Below are 16,765 nucleotides of genomic sequence, written 5' to 3' on the forward strand. Positions count from 1 at the left end.
ATCCACGTGGAGTGGACGGTCAACCTGCTCCAGAACTTAGGATTCATGATCAACTGGGACAAGTCGATCCTGAACCCAGCTCAATCGATGGAGTTCTTTTGGTTCAAGGTGGATTCCATTCAACAATTCCTATACCTCCCAGAATCCAAGATGAAAGCCATTCAAAAGGAGCTTCGGCGAGCTCTTCGAGTGTCGGATTTGTCCATCAGACAATTGCGAGAATTATCGGTCTTCTCGCAGCCTCCATTCAAGCGATATTTCTGGGTCCGTTACACTACCGAGCCCTCCAACGGCTCAAGGGATCGCACCTCCGCTCAGGTCACTCTTACGAATCCAGGATACAGCTGGACAAAGAATCCAGGGATGAACTGGTGTGGTGGCTGGCACACATGGAGGCTTGGAACGGACAAGCCATTTTCGGATCCATACTGGACGTGGTGATAGAATCCGACGCCAGCTTACATGGCTGGGGAGCGCGAGGTGGCAACATTTCCACAGGAGGCAGATGATCCGAGATAGAGAGATCCTTACACATCAACTGCCTGGAACTCTTGGCAGGGGCCTTCGCGATTCGCAGCCTTACCACAGGGCGGGCGAATTGCCGCGTTCTCCTCAGGATGGACAACGTATCGGCGGTACGTTATATAAACCACTTGGGGGGAACCAAATCCAAGATGAGTCTATTGGCGAAAGATTTTTGGCAATTTTGCTTGTACAACAATGTCTCCGTGACAGCGGAACACATCCCGGGTCTGGACAATTCGGGGGCGGATTGGAACTCGAGACGTTTGAGAGACTCGGGAGATTGGCACTTACACGTTTCGGTGTTTCAAGGCCTAGACAGATTATGGGGACGATTCATGATGGACTTGTTCACATCCCACCTGAACACACAGTTACCAGACGCGGCAGTGGTGGCGACAGACGCTTTCCTTCAGGAGTGGTCGATGGGCCGCCTGTATGCCTTTCCCCCATTCAGCATGATTGCTTGCACGATCTCGAAGTTGGTTCGTCACGATTGTTCCATGACGCTAATCACCCCTCTGTGGAGATCTCAACCATGGTTCCCACGCCTGATGGAGTTGTCAATAGATTATCCACGGCTGATCCCGAGTTTTCAGGAACTCCTTCTGGATCTGGATGGGAACTCACACGGACTGGTGTTACAGAACTAGCTGCCTCTGATGGCGTGGCTCCTTTCAGGGGACCTTGGGATGTCCCAAACGTTCCATGAGCGACTCTCCTACTCCTCGATAATACCTGGGCTCCAGGTACAAGAGCGGCCTATCGCGCTTCATGGAGTTCATGGACTGGTTGGTGCATGGAACAGTCAATGGATCCCGTATCTGCCCCTCTCCATATGATCTTGGAGTTCCTCACACACATGTTCGATTCGGGTAAGGCTTATCGCACTATCAACCTTTTCCGCTCAGCAATTTCGGCTGGACATAGGGGATTGGATGGTTCGCCCATAGGCAAACATCCTTTTGTGTGTCGCCTTCTCAAAGGTATTCGCCTCGCTCGACCTCCTAAGACTCGATTTTCTGCGTTCTGGGATGTCAACGTGGTGTTACAATTTTTGTCGTCATGGTACCTGAACCAAGACTTGACACTTAAACAAATCTCTTCTAAGTTGGTGATGCTTCTCTGCTTGATTTCATGTAAGAGGGTGTGTGACGTCAGGGCCCTTGATTGGGACACCATTACTTTTACCCCTGAGGGTATTTCGTTCAACATATCCAGAAGGATTAAATCGGCATCCAAATCTTTTGTATACCCTAGATTTTCAAGGAAACCGGCACTATGCCCGTTGGATTGCCTAAAGGTATATCTAGATATTACACGACCTCTTCATTCCTTGGACTTACACCCATTATTCATATCATTTAGGTTTCCATATCGGCCTGTATCCACCCCGACTCTTGCTCGTTGGATACGCTGGCTTCTATCTTTAGCTGGCGTTGACACTTCTATCTTCACACCTCATTCAGTGCGTGGAGCCATAGCGTCAAAAGCGTCTACAGTCGGCTGTCGTCTGGAGGACATTCTGCGGGCTGCGGATTGGTCTCAGGAGTCGGCCTTCCGTGACTTTTATTTCAGACCGATCAACCACATCACATCTCAAGTGATAGCACAGCTTTAAACTTGCATAATAGGAGCCTCCGTGTCTTTAATAAAATTCCCAGATTTTACTATTAACATGTCGTAAAGTCATGATTTTATTAAAGACACGGAGGCGAGTATTATTCCCACCCGCCCTCCCGGTGTTGGGTCATTAGATGAGATGCTTTTAGATTTTTCAGGTATGTTACTATTTGGTCTGTTCATTGTGTCCTTCGTATTTATTTTAATATACTGTTGATGTTTGTTTTTTATGATTATATGCTGATAATTTTTTCTATATTATAGGTTGAATTCCTAAGGGGCCATTGACATTTTGCTTGGTAAGTCTTCAGTTTGGAGTTTGGTTATTACCATATTTCTCTCTCTCTTTTAGCTAGAAGTTATCGTTTGGTTCCAGTTTTCCTATTCTGATGTGATATTGTTTCGTGTTTTCCTGGTCTTCGGTTTTCGCAAGAAAGAGGGGGATTGTGGGAGACACAAGCCTTTTATAGTCACTTCCTCTGTTATGTGATTGGTTGCCTGTGTACCTATACAGTTTTTTCTTTCATTTTGATAATATTTATATTCCTCTATCTTTGATGCTGATGGAATAAAGAAAGAGTTATGCATAATACTCGCCTCCGTGTCTTTAATAAAATCATGACTTTACGTCATGTTAATAGTAAAATCTGGGAATTTTGATTGTAGTGTTTAAATGGGTTTTTTTACATGCTTTATTTTAGTAGTGCAAGGTTAAGTGGTTAAGCACACAGGAATTATAGACATTTTATAAGATTAGAGACAGTAGAAACTATTATGGATATGTAACATGTAATATTGAGGATGCTGCACCTGTGTTTGTGAACAGCTTAATGTAGTGGTTGTGGGGTCTATAGCATGTGTCTGTAGACTTTTTAATGTAAACACTGCCGTTTCAGAAAAACACCAGTGTTTATATTGCTGCTTAGGAACATCGCTAGTGGCTGTCATTCAAGATTGCCAATCGTGGTGCTTCCTAGTCCATTACTGCACATTATGCAGCACTGGCATTCATTGTCTCTGCACTCTGCATGGAGATCCTGAAAGCTCCCATAGAGATGCATTGATTCAATCCATCTGATTGAAGCCATGCTGATTGGCACAGTGCAGCCTTTTCCCGCACATGCGCAATAGCCCCCCGATGCTTTCCTACAGGAAAGCATTGGATTGGCTGAGATTATCAAGTTTGATGATCTCAGGAACGGAGGTGGAGCAAAGCTGGACCAGTCTTGGCGAGACTGGAGCAGCATGGTTAAAAATTTAATTATTTTTTTTTAACCTTTTTCAATTAAATCTAATGGAGGTGCAGAACAACTAAAAAGTTATTTTACCACTATATGTCAGGAACACGTTTGTGTTCCTTACACTATAATGTTCCTTTATGGTATTTACAACATTATCTGTATTAGCATGTAAATGTTCTAGGTGTACCCCTTAACACATTTCTTCCAGACAAATATTGTTTTACAGGGTTATTAACTAAAGTGAGAATTCAAACTGAATTTCAAATGTAAAGCCAATGTCTATAACCACTTCTGCTCTTTGAAGTGGCCATCAATAAAGGAAACTGGTTGTGCAGTGTTTTAGCTTGAATTTAGTTATTTTCACTTTTGTGCCTGCACGGGAAGTTTTACATCTCCCCTCCCTCTCTGCCTGTTGCCCTCCTGCCATTTAGTTTTTTTTAGCCTCTCTCTCCCCCCTCTCTTACTGGCTCAGAGGAATTGTATGAGCTCTGAGCCGGCAAATTAGCCCAATCAAAGTCTTCTCTATGAGAAGCATTTTGATTGTACTGCACATTGGCTGCCGTGACGTCAGGATGGTGCATGGAAAGCAACTCGAAAGCAATGCCTGGCACTGGATTAAGTTAAGAAAAATTTATTTCTTTAACTATTTTTATAGAGGTCGAGAGGGAGTGACGTTAAGAATAATGACCAATAGGGGATTATTTTTTTGTTTGTTTGTTTTTATATATTTACACGGTTGGAGTAACCCTTTAGGGGCAGAGTAGCTGACCTGAAAGCATAGCAGATTTAGGAAAAGTTTTCCATTTGAGCTATTTTGATCTTAAATTTTAAATTCTCTTTGAATTCGCATTGATTTCTAACTTAAGTGAATAACCTTGTTAGTGTTTAAACTTTAAATTCCAGAGAAGTGTGCAATCTATTCAAAGCTTATCTTCAGAGAGGGTTGTTAATGAAGTAAACATATTAATGTCCAGATGTTCTGTAGCTGTTGGAGTAGCACTTAAAGTAGTACTTTACCCAGTAGGTGTGTAAAAGTACATCACTCGTAATGGGCCCTAAAGCTATTTCTAAAACGTCCCTAATTCCCAACTAACTATTATAGGGTTGTAAGTTATATCACTTAAATATGATTTTATGTCAGGAATAAACTAGAAATGTGCACCAGTGAAATTTTTGTTTCGTATGAATGATTTCGTACTAAATAAAAATTGAATTCATCAATCCCCAATTTCGTCTGCAAACCATTCGTTTTCGAACGAAATTCGTAAAAAAAATATTCGTTTTCGGCCATTAGGGCGAAAACAGCACTGTGCAAGCGCCCAAAAAAATAAAAAAGCAAGGAGGGAGCAGGCAGCACTACCAGCACTCTTCTTGTAATAAATAACTATTCCTACCGTCCCCCATGCATTAAAACCTATGGGGGTCACTATGACCCCCATATCAATAAAAGGGAGGTTAAATCCTCCCGCATGCCTCTACTCGTGGCATGCCGCGAGTAGGGGCATGACGCCGAAACAGTGGCTGCTCGCTGTCATTTAAAACTAAACATAAATCAGTATCAGGGGTCACAAAGATACCCATATTAATAAAAGGGAGGTTAAATCCTCCCGTTTGCCCTTACTTGCGGCATGCAAGAGGATTTAATCTCCCTTTTATTAATATGGGGGTCATATTGACACCCATAGGTTTTAATGGGGGGGTTAGGAATTAATATTATTACAAGGAGGGAGCTGGTAGCGCTGCCAGCTCCCTCCTTGTTTTTTTGTTTTTTTTTCGCGCAAGCGCAGTGCTATTTTGTCCGTGCTGTGCGGATTAATTCTGCAGCACAGAGCCTACTAAACGAACAAAACGAAATGAAAAGGTAATGCATTTGCCATTTGCTCTTTCATTTTGTTTATATTTTGTTTGTAGGGCTTTCATTTACGTTTTAGTAAACAAATACGAAAAACCCAGAATTTTCAGCCGAAATCGTATTCGTACGAAAACAAATGCACATATCTAGAATAAACCAGTATTTTTGCTTAATTATAAAACAGTAGTATTCCGTATGGGAGAAGTCATTATTAGTTGCATTTTCAGTTGAATTTGTGGAAACCACTTGAAGCGTTAGTTGTGTTTAGCTTTTTTTATTTGTTCAATGCGAACAACTGAAAGTCTGTAAATTTTGACAATAAACCTGATTTTCACTAAGGGTTGAATAATTTTGATTAGAATTGAATATACATAGGGTTCCAGGTGAATATATTCTTAGTCATGGTATCAAATTGCAATCAATTTTATCACATTAACCTGTAAGCCATTTGATATGAAATACAGTTTGCTGATCCTTTAACCCCTTAAGGACACATGACATGTGTGACATGTCATGATTCCCTTTTATTCCAGAAGTTTGGTCCTTAAGGGGTTAAACTGTGATTTTCTTGATTTTATGTATAGAGCATTTTGTTTTCCTCGATAAATGGTCCACTTGCTTTATATATAATCACCTTTTTAACAGTTCTAAATTCTCCAGCTTAGCATTCGGTGTTTTTGTTCAATTGCATGGAGAACTGAAAGTCCCTGGTGGGTACAGTTAATTCTCAAAAGAAAACATCATTAGGAAACCACAGACAGGCGATATCAGCTTCAGTGAGGTGAGAGGTGATTCTATGACACCTCTCAAGGGTGGTTTTATTCTGGTGGAACTTACCTCCTTCCATCAGGGACAGTAACACCTCCAACTTTCAAATTACAGGAAACAGATGCTCGGGAGGCATTAAAACCTAAATATCGAATCAGAAAGAGAAAATCAAGATGAAATAATACAGACATTTATTTAAGAAGGAAACACATTTTTAGCCTACTTAATTGTTTATTTGGTTTCATTGCCATGGTACATTGTGATACCTATATAAAAAAAAAATACCTATTTAAAAAAATTCAACTTTACACGATAACAATATTAAAAAAGCACCAATACAACTTTATGGTATTTGATCAATTTTGGCCTCATTAATATGCTGTATTTTTTGCATGCTCAAATTTTTACAGTTTTTATGTGAAAAAAAGAAATGTTCTGCAGAATGCTGCACCATAAGCCTGCCTCCTCAGTCACGCCCCCTCATGCCAGAAATACTTATTTATCAAAGGTGGTAATGACGAAGTCTTTTACTGGGGTGCGTGGGCATGGCTAAGAGGGCAGTCTTATGGTGCAACATTCATAAATAAAATATGTATTTATAGTATGCATAAGCTATAAAGATTTGAGCATGCAAAAATACAACATATTAATTGGGCCAAAACCAAATACATTAAAGTACTGTTGGTGCCACTTTAACCTTCTTAAGGTGCCACTTTAACTTTAAGTGGTGTCACGTTAACCTCTTCTCTCTTGCTTTGCAGACAAACTTAAACATTTAAATTATAGAAATTTACACAATTTTTATTTTCTACTTATTCATTCATCTTTTATAGAAAATATTTAGTAAATGAAAAGCTTTAGAAGGTATAAAATGTATTTTAAATTGCAATTTTTCACACGGGTCTGAAATGATAGTATAATAGCAAAAAATGCAATTTCTCTCACATATAGTAATACAGTATATGTAACAAAAATAGATAAATATAAATGGTGAAATACCATGCTCATTGGAGAAAGACCCTGAAGGCATTATTAGCAGTACAGCATTTGAGCATAATGCCCACATACAGTAAATACAGTTATAATCATATATTTCTAAAATAAAGGTATTTAAAACTGCTATAGCAGTCTTTGTCATTCTCCTGTGGTGATATGACCCATAGAAACTTCATGTACTGTTCCTTTACAGGCATTATATCAGTAACTAGTGGTTTCTGGCAGCGAATTGTGTTTCTCCACATGCTGGTGATCAATCATAACTAGAGTATAAATAAAGGTGAGTGAGGCTTTATGGAGTATATTTCATATTAAAAAATACATGAACATAAAAAATGTTATACTTAATTTGGGTTTTAGAGGGATTAAGATTACATCAGGGCCTCAAATTTCCACTCACCAGTAGCCACTGGTGAGTGAAAATGTAGCCTTGCAAGTAGAAGTTTACCCCTTGTGAATATGCCTAGGACCCTCCAAACTTGCAGTGGTAAGGGACTTTTAAATACAAAAAGAGAAGTCCGTCGCTCACTGCCATCACTACTGGGCCGGCAGCAAGGACTACAGTACACATCAGCCACAATATAAAGTAAAAACCAAAGAAAAGAAAAAGTTACCTGCGCTCTCTCCTTCATCCCTATGTATATTTAGACAAATGGAGGTAATTTAGTTGCTCCAATGGCCATTGGAGGGAATGCCCGTCTGCCAACGTCAAGGCAGACCCCCCTAAGCGGGTCCTAACACTGACCCTTCGAGGGGCGTGGCCTGATCACCGACCAAGATGGCAGCCTAACTCCGGAGCTCCGCACCGCTAAACCCCAAAAAGCGATCCACAACAAGCTGCAGTGCACAGATGGGTCGCAACCGCCGCACGGAACACTCCCAAAACCCCAGGGAGCCGCAACCGGACCCCCAACAAGGCACCATGGATGGATTCCTACACCCGCCACGCGGGAATGATGGCGGCTCGGACAGCCCTGGCCTGGCGCCCAGATCTCCTACCTCCACGGCGGGCGGCGACCCCGCGACCCTGGAGCGAATCGGAGCTGAACTGAGGACCATTGCAGCAGCCATGGCCACCAAGGCAGACCTGCTGACCCTCACGACTACCATACAAGACGCTCTGAGGGCGGAGATAGCGGGACTCAGAACGGAGGTTAGTGCACACACAGGCCGCATAGAGGCCCTAGAAGCCTCCACAGACGCCCAAGCTGCTAGACAGGTGGCCTCTGACTCTGCCATAGCCAAACAGGGAGACCTACTTCTCCAGATGAGCAGACACCTTGAAGACCTTGACAACAGGGGTCGGAGGTGCAATATTCAGATTATGGGGGTCCCTGAATCGGACAGGGGCGAAAATGCAGTGGAACTCCTCACAGAATTATTCCAGCATATTTTACAAGCAGACGCCCCCATAAACTTTGAATTTGAAAGAGCACATAGGGCCCTGAGACCACGCTCTGTTGAAGAAGGCCCCAGAGACATGATCTGCTGTCTCCGCTCCTTCCCCATGAAAGATGCCATCATGAGGAAGGCTAGAGAACAACCCACTTGGCTATTTCAAGGGGCCCAGGTGTCCCTATTTAATGACTTGTCCCCATATACGCTGGAAGCCAGACGGGCGCTTAGACCGGTGACGGCAGCACTCCGAGATCATAATATACCCTATAAGTGGGGGTTCCCGTTCGCACTAATGGCCCGCCATAATGACACGTGGCTGGCAGCTAGATGGCCTGAGGACGTACCACGTTTTCTTGAAGAACTCAATTTGCCGCCTACCCCAGTCGCTAACTGGGTCCTAGGCCAGCTGGGACCGCCGCCAAGGCTACAACGGGGAGCCCGCAGACGCGGAGGCAGATCCCCACCAGGGCGGCCGCCCCAGAGACGCAGACAGGGTCCTGAAAACCCTGCGGAGTAAGTACCTCACTAGCCCACCAGAACCCGACCATCCTTCCCTACAGCACCATTTGGGCCCCTGACGGATGGTACAAATGTCTCACCCTACATAGCTGACACAGCAACGATAGGGGGGGGCTCCTGACGAGACTCCTTTGGGAGGGCTGGACGTGGGCACTATACGGGGTATTGACACGCTCCAATCTTTGACCAAAGAGCATCATATTGTCAGTCTGAATGGATGACACCCGACCGTTCCCCTTGGGTGTGGTGAATGCTCCCCATGCTTTTCTAGGGCTATACATGTTTGGGAGGCCCCTCCGACGACAGCCTAGCTGCTCAGTAACCAACGTTTTGGGTGGGGGGGTATGGGGGATCCACTGCCCGCCTCTTCATATGCTCATAGCGAAGGCAATAGCAGACTGACCCGGAGACTAGAGACAGCCAACACGTGGTGCCAAGTTCCTGACGCCCTGGGTATCCTAATGGGGGATTTGGGGACAGCGTCTACTAGTCCACTGTCTGTGAGCGGAGCACGGCACAGTTGAGCCGGCACACCCCCCCCAGCTTCAAGGCACGACAATCTAGCTCTTCTACCGCTATTGGCAATGTTAACCACCTCTCACAGTAATTAATATAGACTCTATATATAATAATTCACACTTGACGTGCATGTATTGTTTCACTGCCTGCTAAAGCAATAGGGATTGGTGGGGAAACAATTGCGTATGAAAATGTCTTTTGAAACCTGCAGTCCCTCAATGTGATTGTGTATGAATACTAGGGGTGACGTGACGGGGGCCGTTACTAGCACAGCAGACAGGGTAGGTCTACAGGGACTTGACGGACCCAATACTGGCCTACAGCTGAATGGGGGGGCGACACATTGGGTTATCCACCCATGACATACACTCGTGGGAGACCGTGCTCCCTAGGGGGAGCCCCATACCCTTGCTACCCGTACTGTCACACAATACACACGCCCACACGCTGCCTGGGATGGTTCCCTGATAAACCACTCCCCGAGCCGACTGATGTCATTGCTGCCACCACCGGACTACCTACACGTTGCCCATCCGGACGCTACCCCGCAGCACTCACTCGGAGTGCATGTTGCGCAATAGGGAAAGTGACGAGAGACACCGCAGGGGGGGACGACGTTCGGACATGAGACTGCTAGAACTCTCAGGTTGCTAGAATTAGTCAGATAGTCCGGACACCGAGCCAACAAAGGGAAGGGAATGACAATACGGGTCGGGGGAGGTGGGATTGTGGGTACATTATGATTGGAGGGCGGGGAGGAAGAAAGACCTACAAATGTTTGCAATGTTAGATTGTTCATATGTTATTTCTGTTACACTGTTATACGTTCAAGCTCATAACTGCTATGGATCACCTTACGCACTAATCAATGATTGTTTTGATGGGGGGGGCGGAGGGCAAACTCTGTCCATTGACTCTCATATCCTTACCTTGTGACCGGTTTCAGGCCACGTACCTCAACCCACACTCGTGCATCACTTTGCACGGCAGAGCCCTGAGGGTCCCCGCTACCTGGTCTGGTTACCGGGACGGAGCCTCAGCGCTTTCTGTCGTAGCACGAGGCATCTCCATCGAGGAGGTGACACACCTGAGACATCCTTGTTCTCGACCTCAGTGCCGGCTGTACCAGGCACCGCAGTCCTCACCCTCACCTTCCTAACCCTTTCCTCCTTAACTCTTTCTCCTTATCTACTCTCTCTCTCCCACTCTCGACCCTCGGCTCCTGCCTCCGTGGGCGGCATCCTCTCCTCTATCGCGGGGCCGGTCCGGTCTTGCTTCCCTGGTTGGGTTTCTCCTCTGCATCTGAGATTTAGGTACCTGGCGTGGGCCTTTCGGGGGGAGGGGGAGACAGAGGCTATAGTTATAGATATGGGTGATAATAATAGCGGGCTAGGTGACGCTGCTCTGGGACCAGACTCTTTGGCGGCTATAATAACCGTCCTGCCGAAGCCAGGAAAAGATCCGATGGACTGTGGTAACTATAGACCTATTTCCTTACTAAATGTGGACACCAAATTGTTCACGAGGGTCTTAGCCACGAGACTCCAGACGATCCTGCCCGCTTTGACGCACATAGACCAAACCGGATTTGTACCCGGACGGGAGGCGAGGGACAGCACCTTACGGACGTTCGCAATACAACATAGGGCGAGAGCATCACAACACCCCCTCCTGCTTCTCTCCACGGATGCCGAAAAGGCATTCGACCGGGTGAAGTGGCCCTACATGATCGCGACCCTGACTAAAATGGGACTGGGACACAGGCTGCTCACCTGGATCGGAGCGCTTTACAACAACCCACGAGCGACAGTACGGATTAACGGAGCCCTCACCTCAGCCTTTGCGATCACAAATGGCACAAGGCAAGGCTGCCCTCTGTCTCCGCTGCTCTTCGCCATGTACCTGGAACCTCTGCTCTGCACCATCAGACAACATCCTGACATCCGGGGGTTCCCTTGGGGCGAGGTGGAACACAAGGTCGCCGCATACGCGGACGACCTCCTATTCTATGTCTCATCACCCCGCATCACATTGCCCTGCCTATTGCTAGCCTTTGACGGGTTTGGCAAGATCTCAGGGCTTAAACTTAACTTATCCAAATGTGAAGTGCTCAACATCACCGTCCCACAAGGGGAATTCGCAGCCCTGGAAGACCTTTTTCCCTTCAGATGGTGTTCCCAGAAAATGAAATACTTGGGAATTTGGGTAACGACCAACCCGGAGACTCTCTACTCGCACAACTTCACCCCACTGCTGAGAAAGATCCTGGCAGACTTGAATAAATGGGCATATCCGCATATTTCCTGGCATGGTCGGATCGCGGTCCTTAAAATGAATATCCTACCCAGACTTCTTTACCCTTTTCAGACGCTACCACTCGCCGTACCCGCACCATTCTTCTCCACATTAAAGACAGCGGTCATTCACTATGTCTGGAAGGGGGAGAGGTCCAGACTCCGATATGACATTCTCTGCCTGCCACGTCAGGTTTTACAGCGCATTCTGGAATGGAACATACTCACATCTCCCAAACCGTGGGTAGCCCTGACCAGGGACAGACGTGGGGGCCACCTGCAAGCCACAGTATGGACGGGAGGGGCGAGAAATGACTACGCTAAAGAGGGCACAAACCTGATTGCGCAAACGCTCACTAGCTGGAGAAACCTGAGAGACCAACCGCACATCTCACCCATACCCAGCCCTTTGATCTCTATCACAGACAACGAGACAATCGGAGGAGGTATCCCATCGACGACATGGCCTTTCGCAGAAGGAAGAGAACATGTCTCCATTTCCACAATCCTGAGAGGCGGTACCCTGCGGACCCTGGAATCCCTCCTGGGAGATTCACCTCGCTCGCCTTTATTGGTTCTGCGATACATGCAGATTAGACATTATTATAACTCGCTACGCAACAACCAACGCCTACATAAAGAACTCACTTGGTTCGAAGCCACTTGCCAAAAAGGCCTACCCCTTGGGAAAGCGATCTCCACGCTCTACCAGCACATCCTGGTGGGACATCTGGCGGAAAATAACACCTTCCGACGGCAATGGGAAACGATGCTGGACACCTCCTTCACGCCCCAAGAGTGGGAACATGCACTGTTGTGGCAACACAAGAGCACTACCAGCTCGCAATACCAAGAAACTAATTATAAGTTGCTCACACTGTGGTACAGGACGCCAACGCTACTGCACAGGATATTCCCATCGATTCCACCGTCGTGTTGGAGATGTGAAATGGAGAGGGGCACAACGGTGCATATCTGGTGGGAATGTAACCTGATTGTGCCATTTTGGAACATGATTCGGCAAGAATGCGATGAAGTCCTGGGGGAGACACCGAGATGGTCAGCGGCCTTATCGCTGCTACACATTTCGGAGATGTCAATAGCGAGGTACAAGAAATCGATCTTGCGCCACCTACTCAACGCGGCGAAGGCCCTGATCCCGACCTATTGGAAAAAGAAAGAGACACCTCGACTTGAGGACTGGATCTGCAGAGTGGAGGACATTCGGGGGGCAGAGGCCTTACAAGCATCCCTGTTGGGGAGGGGGGACAAACATGCTGAGAGGTGGCAACCATGGGTTGTCTATAGGTCTCAAAACCGCTAGACCGTTAGATAGGGTAAGCAGTTGGAGGAGAGACTCACAAGGTGGCATGGTCGTTCTACTCACCCATTCCAACCGGGGTACCCACGGGGGGGACCTGCGGAATGCTGGACTCTGATGCCGCTCGGGGGGTACCGGAGCCCTGGTGACAATACTTTCCTCTACCCTTTCTTGCCCCTTCTCTTCCCTACTCCTACTAGACCCACTACCTTTTCATCCTACTCTGCACATTACGAAACACCACGACAGATAATGTTATACGTGACCGGCAAGGAACCGAGCCGGATAAGCATGGGTAACTTATCCTAACACTCCCCCACTCTTGAAAGCCATATGCTCGCCCCTAGCCCATTGGACACGCCTAGACACCATGAGAAATACCACACTGCGGATCCATATGGATCAAGGGAAAAGCCCAATGTCCTAGTGGGGATGGTGGGAGGAATCAAGGGTGAGCGCTCAGACAATGTGAGCAGTGTCACGACCTTTGAATGTTCATTGTACATAAGCTTGATTAGCAATCACCTGCATGACGTTTCTACCCACCCAGTACATCCACGACGGGTCCTCCTGCCCTACTACTGAAGCGGGCTTGCATGCCCGTAATTACGTATACTTCTGTCATGTCTCGAATGCATTTTCTGATCTCTGACATGCTAACTGACATCAGAGACACAGGGAATATACTGTATATTTAATTGTCCTTAAGAGACCTGCGTGTCTCCATTTGCTAGGGGAACCAGAGAGATCTGTGCATCTCAATTGTCCTACTGTTATATTACTCTACCAACTACCTGAAACCTGCGCGTTTCTAAACAGTGATTTTCGTGATTATCATATCTTTCCCTTGTATTACCTAAAAATTCAAATAAAAAAGATTAAAAAAAAAACAAAAAACACTGACCCTTCAGCCTGCTTCCATGAGCTTCTGGCAAAGGTATCTCTAATGAGACAGAAAGGGGTATTTTTTATATACACCCCTATATACTTATTAACCCTTAATAGGGAACACATGGGATGGGCGGCAGCATTGTAACCAGGCTGTGTGATACAAAGTAAATACAAATACAAAAAGTGCAGGACTTCTCTTTTTGTATTTGTATTTACTTTGCATCTGCTACCTCAAATCCTCATTGATTGTAAGCTCATTTGACAGGGCATTTTTGCCTCTAAAAAACCTTAACTATAATTGTTAAGTGCTGTAAAATATGTTTGGGCTGTTCAATTGCTAATAATAAAAACTAATTGAAACGCTTTAGATTAAAGTTACTTGTCAAAAAGACAAACTAGCAACAACAATTAAATGTATACATCGTTTCTCAGATATACGTAAAAATGCTTTTCCTCTGTTTTTTAAACCTGAGTGTATACCCTCAGATTGCAATAATTTCAAACTGGTTCTCAAATATTGGTGAAAAAAATCAAATATATATTTTCTCACATACAGTAGGTGCATAAAAGAATAAATAGACATTGACAAATACAGTGTCTCTCAAATGCCACCAGAAAATAGAAATAATAATGTGAACTAAAGCCTGCATTTAAACTCTATGCACACTGAGACCCCTACTTCCACCCACTACCACCTGCCAGCACTCAGTCCTATACCTAGAACCTAGTGGTATTCTATCTTTTCACTGGTTTAAGACCGCTGAGAGAATTTAAATATTTTGCCTTTATTCAGTGTCTTGGAAGGGGATGAACTTTGACATTTAGATGAAAGTGTTCAAATGATGTTATGCAAATTTTCATTATAGCAGTCGCAAGCAATATAAAGCACAAGACATCCAAAACACAACTCACAAAGCTAATTTTCACTCAGTTTGTTTTGTAATCAGTTATAATTCCCTGATTTAAGTTCAAACATTTTTGTCATAATTAGAAATGTTACATTACACACGAAAAACTTCCTTAGGCGAGTGCTTACCAAACCAGAGATTAATTAAAACATGTCAGCCAATAGCCTTTCATTGCTTCCAAAGGCAATGATCAACATACCCCATAAACAAATGGCTCGTGCATATGTGGTTTAGAACTTGGCAGCAACTTTGTTCAATTAAAAACATGAATAAAAAAATGCAAGCAAACTGACAGAAACAACAATGCGCACCTTGTGTGTCCTTCTCCAACCCATGTGTGTCGTCCTTCATCCTGTTTTGGGCATAGTTCTCCATACCTTTAACTTGTGTGTGCCCCTTTCCTTTCCCCTTTTAGCCTTATCTCTATGTTTCAACTTTTGTGAACCTCTCCATGTTCCATGAATTGTGCTGAGAGCTGTGAGAGTGCCATAACATTGTGTCCCTGTCCCTCAACCTCCTTAACACTGCACCACATCCATCTTACCCGTTGAGGCAGCAAAGCCTTTCCATGCCAAGCTCCATGTGGTCTGTCAGGGCTGTGTAATAGTGCCCCCATTTAGTGTGTGCCCTGTGCTACTGCCCAGGTCAAAAATATTTAAAGGGACACTATAGTCACCTGAACAACTTTAGCTTTATGAAGCAGTTTTGGTGCATAGAACATGCCCCTGCAGCCCCACTGCTCAATCCTCTGCCATTTAGGAGTTAAATACCTTTGTTTACGAACCCTAGTCACACCTCCCTGCATGTGACTTGCACAGCCTTCCATAAACACTTCCTGTAAAGAGAGCCCTATTTAGGCTTTCTTTATTGCAAGTTCTGTTTAATTAAGATTTTCTTATCCCCTGCTTTGTTAATAGCTTGCTAGACCCTGCAAGAGTCTCCTGTATGTGATTAAAGTTCAATTTAGAGATTGAGATACAATTATTTAAGGTAAATTACATCTGTTTGAAAATGAAACCAGTTTGTTTTTTTTCATGCAGGCTCTGTCAATCATAGCCAGGAGACGTGTGGCTAGGGCTGCATAAACAGAAACAAAGTGATTTAACTCCTAAATGACAAAGAATTGAGCAGTGAAATTGCAGAGGAATGATCTATACACTAAAACTGCTTTATTTAGCTAAAGTAATTTAGGTGACTATAGTGTTCCTTTAAGGCCAGCGCTGCACTCAGCTTTCGGTTATGCTGGTAGACAAAGGGAAAGGCCAATTTGCTGCACATAGAGAATAAAGACAGAATATTTTAATTCTAGATAAGGTCTATATCTCTCAATTCTATTGTTATTAATGTTTTAGATGAAATCTGGAAAAACTGTCAGGGTTTAAACAAATATATTTATATTTATAAGATATAAATATTTTAATAATGATTACAGATAGTAAATTGGATTGAAAATATTTCTGAGTGCTCAATGTATCCTTCCTGAAGTTATCCAGAAAAAAATATATTATTTCCTGTTTGTCTTAAAGAATCAGATTTATTCCTTTATCAATATTTATCTGTTCTAATCCTTTACCAGTATTGATTGACTCGATCATAACAACTTAATTTGTCATTGCATTTCACATCTATGAAAATAAATCATTTCTATAATTAACTAAACAATAACGTCTTTTCCCCTCTGTTAATGGGTGCACTATGCATGAAGAGTTCCCCAGAAAAGTCATTGTATTGACCTTGAATATATTTGTACATGGTAATCATAATCCCTTTGGAGGTGCCCTTTCTACAGAGTAAACAAACACAATTTGTCCTCATAGCTAAATTTTATATTCCATTAATTGTCTTGCCTTTTTCTGTTTCATAATGTCTTTCTTATGAGTAGGTGCCCTGGTGATTAATGTAAATATCAAAAG

The sequence above is a fragment of the Pelobates fuscus genome, chromosome 7, assembly GCF_036172605.1.
Source record: "Pelobates fuscus isolate aPelFus1 chromosome 7, aPelFus1.pri, whole genome shotgun sequence".
Classification (NCBI taxonomy): domain Eukaryota; kingdom Metazoa; phylum Chordata; class Amphibia; order Anura; family Pelobatidae; genus Pelobates; species Pelobates fuscus.